Source organism: Octopus bimaculoides, chromosome 8 (assembly GCF_001194135.2).
Source record: "Octopus bimaculoides isolate UCB-OBI-ISO-001 chromosome 8, ASM119413v2, whole genome shotgun sequence".
Lineage (NCBI taxonomy): Eukaryota > Metazoa > Mollusca > Cephalopoda > Octopoda > Octopodidae > Octopus > Octopus bimaculoides.
Window position 1 is genome coordinate 80,502,099 of NC_068988.1, and position 4,336 is coordinate 80,506,434.

Below are 4,336 nucleotides of genomic sequence, written 5' to 3' on the forward strand. Positions count from 1 at the left end.
TATATATATATATATATATATATGCATGTATGTGTAGCCTTTTGTAGAGCATTCTGGAAACGTTAGCTGCGATAAATCAACGTTTTAGTAGAAATATGTAAATAAAATCAATTAACCTACAACTATCTTCCGTAAACAATTAGTTTTGTGTCTAATCAATATAATTTAGTTAATGAATTGCCAAAAAATCTATTTCTTCTTATAAAGTAATATTTCTCAAATATGCTAATATGTTTTATAGACGGGCAAACATGATACAGACTAACTGAAGATAACTACTTCGGTATCAGCTATTAGAGTGACGGAACACAACATAGATTGTTTTGTCTGAGTGGTTTTTTTTTTCCAGAAATGTAAAGATAGTATTGAGAAATAATGCAAAATCGAAATGATACATTAATGAAGCAATAGAATATTCTGAAAAAGTATAACGGTAACCTGTAATTAAAGTTTTAAAACGTTTGTCTGAGAAGGCTTCAGGCTGTAAAGCAGGAAATCTATGTTCGTCATTAATTTTAGTTACTGACATAATTTTCGATTATTTCACAACAGAAAATCAATATTTCTTTGCAACAGAGGTCGGGTATTTAGCAGAAACAGCCGACCGCCCCGACTAAATGATTCTTACTTCAAATCCTACTTGGTTCGTGAAAAGACATCGAAATATATTGAACACGGGTATGACTCTATGTCCAGAAATTCGTATTGCATTAATGTAGAATTAGTACTTTGTGAAAGTACTTCGTATCATTTTAGCTTCAGTTTCACAAAACTTTCTCCGTGAAATTTGATGGCAGATCTAATTCCTACCTAATCTATCTATATTATTTCTAATCCCTGTATTATCAATTTAGATATATTTCTAATTCTTACAATATATGTCTACTTCAGTGCTTAATTGATAAATAGTAATGCTATTCAGATGTTGATTTTTTTTTCTTCTCCAAGGAAAAAAATCGATAATATTTAGCAAAATCAACCAATTTTTGATTACTTTAATTGACTTTACTGGTACAGAGACAGGCGTTAAAGTACGCATTCATGAATTAATCACTTTGTCGACAATTTGTCCAAATGCGATTCTTTTGAGTCATTTTAGAAGCATTTCAGTGGAAACTATCTCAGTTTTCATAAATTTAATAGGTTTGCAGACAAAATTCATTTCGCATAGTAAAGTGATCAAACACAAGGTGATAAGACAACCAAGCTGTTGCTTCTTAGATGAAGTAATATTAATTTTCTCATTGGACTGGATTCTCTCCTTTGTTCGCTCTGTAAGTTAGTTAATCTATCTGGAACCCATTCCTGTTGACTAATATCCATAAACTACTCCACAATCATCCTAAAAATATCATACTACTGTGAGCTAGTATAGAACACAGAGACCTGTGAAATGAAAGACAAAAGAGGTTAGTTTTAATATAAAGATAAAAAATAAGTTTGTAATTGTTGATCACCTCCCTAAATCGTTAATCAGCTCTCTAAACCCATAATCATCTCCCTAAGCAGTTATTCAGTTCCCTAATCCATTAGTCAGCTCCTTAAACCCTTAATCAGTTTCCTAAACTATCTATCAATTCCCTAAACCATTAACTAGTTACATAAATCCGTAATCACCTCCCTAGACCGTTAATCAGTTCCCTAAGCGATTAATTCAACTCCCTAAACCGTTAATAAATTCCCTAAATCATTAATCAGTTTCCTAAACTATTGATCAGCTCCCTAAACAGTTAATCATTTCGCTAAGCCTCAAGCATTAGCTAGTTTCTTAAACCTCTAATTAATTTCATAAATCGTTAATCAGCTCCCTAAACTGTTAATCGACTCCCTAAACTTTAATCAGCTCTCTAAATGTTATCCCAACCTAAATACAGTATCCAACAGTATCCCATAACTGATATTAGCGACTTAATAACATCTCTCTTCCTTTGGTAACAATCATTAAATATTTCCAGTCTTCAACTATATCAGGGCACTGATCTAACAAACTAAGATGTTCAAGAACAGACGACAGCTCCTTTTTCCTGTTTAATCAAGGGTAGAATGGCCTTTATCAGGGTAGGAGGAAACTGGTGGAAGCGAGTGATGAATGTATCCTCACTGGAAACCTGACTCGAAGGTTTGCAACAGAACGGACTCCACTAAAAAGACCAAAGTAGCAGGCGGTGGTGTAAAACAAGGGTGACGAATAGGTATACCATCCCATGACAGAAGCAGCTCCTCTGACTGGAAGGTCGTGGCTTTGGTGGAAGGCACTTGCCTAGGGATCGAACCTAAAAGCATGGAGTTGCGAAGCGAGTTTATTATTAACTATAAAGAGGTGGATCTCCGATGAGAATTCAGATGTTCGATCTGAATCACCTACTATTAAATCAATGACTAAGTGGCTGAAATTTAAACAGAACAGAAACGTGTACACTTAACGTAATTCTCTAGCAGAATCGGCGTAACACAGGGTATTTCGAAGCTGTACTTGTTGAATTACGAGTACAATCCACTTGACAGGCTTCTGTTTCACTCACAAGGTAATGACTACCCTAAAGCAGTTTAAAATGACATTTGCCCCAAATGCCTGCAGTGGGATAGAAGCTGATATCTCATGGTTACGAAGCGATCCTCTTAAACATTCAGCCCTACTACGCCTACAAACCACCGACTACTTGTATAATAAATATAAGAGGGAATAATTTCGTCGTTTAGTTATGATCGAATATATTAACAGCTACAAGTCGAAAATATAGAATCAGTAACGCCCTGGTTTTGTTGCTATTAGAGATATGTGTATCCAGACTGGAACAGTAACAAAACGTACAAGAATCGATATATTTAGGGAAAACATTGGAGACAATGTTAAGATTTATACGTTTTTTCGCTGAAATATATGAGAAATTGTGATCTAATTGTGATTACCCTTAAACAAAACATTTTTACTCTTCTTTCTTTTATTATAACTGGAAGTGTGACGTTTTAAGGTATTGCAGATCAATCTATTTATTGATCTCCACTCCTTCTACCTTATGAAGTACATTGATCTGATTACTACCGAAATTATCTCAGTGACCTGGTCAATGTGCTATCTACAAATTACGTCATCGGCATCGATTTTTTTTTCCTCTCTACGGGGCTTTGACAGAAAATTAATGCACGCATATTATCAGTAGCTAGCACTGTATTGGTATAATTAATGGTAGGAGTTAGAAATACTATATCGCTATAGTAGTAGTTGATAGTCCTGTACTGACAATACAGATAGTAATAGTAGTAGTTAGTATACTTAACTGTTGTAGTCAGTAGCACTGTACTAGTATAGTTAGTTACAGTAGCCAGTGGCAATGTGCTCATATAGTTAATTGTTGTACTTAATAGTATTGCAAATATAATAGTAGTTAGTAGTAGTGTACTGCTTGTGCAGTTAGTAGTAATAGTTAGTATAGTTGGTAGAGTTAGTAGCGGTATAGTAATATAGTTAGTAATGCGGTACTAAAGCAGTTAGTAGAAGTAGTACTACACGGTTCTAGTCAACAGCACTGTACTAATTTAGTCAGTACCGCTGTGCGAATATAGTTAGTGGTAGTAGTCAGAAGTATTGTACGGGTATAGTAGGTGTTAATAGTTAGTAGTATTGTATTGGTATTTTTAGTTGTATAGTAGTAGTATAGTTAATAATACTGTACTGATAGTTACTAATAGCTAGTTAGTACAGAGCTAATTTAGTCAGTACCAGTGTTCGATCGTAGTTAGTAGTTGTAGTCAGAAGCACCGTACTGGTACAGTTAGTGTTAAAGATTAGTAGCACTGTACTGGTATTTTTAGTTGTACAGTGGTGGTATAGTTAACAGTTCTGTACTGATGGATTTAGCAGTGATCTACAGATATGGTTAATACTAATTAAAAGTACTGTATTGAAATTGTTAGTAATTGAAATTACTGAAATTGTTAGTACTAGTAAGCAATACTCCAGTCTTATAGTTAGCATTCATTACTAGTTATTAGTACTCGTTAGCTGTGTTGTTGATACAGGATGCGGCAGAACAAACACCCAAGCATATTAGCAAGTGAAGTTAAACAGGTGGCAACGATGTTTTCATGTAGCTAATTAATGTTTTGATTTTCTAGTTTCTGTTACCATCATGGTTTGGATCGGCGCACACTGTACTCTTGCTATTGAAACGTTTGTCAACCTGTAAAATGTGGGAAATTTTTTGTTTGAGTTTTGTTGTTTTTTTACCCCTCCCTGTGCATGTTAGTAGTAGTTGTAGTTAAATCAAATTCGGTCACTTTAGTTGATTTTATGTGAATGATATTGATACGTGATGCACTGGGAAAGACACACTCA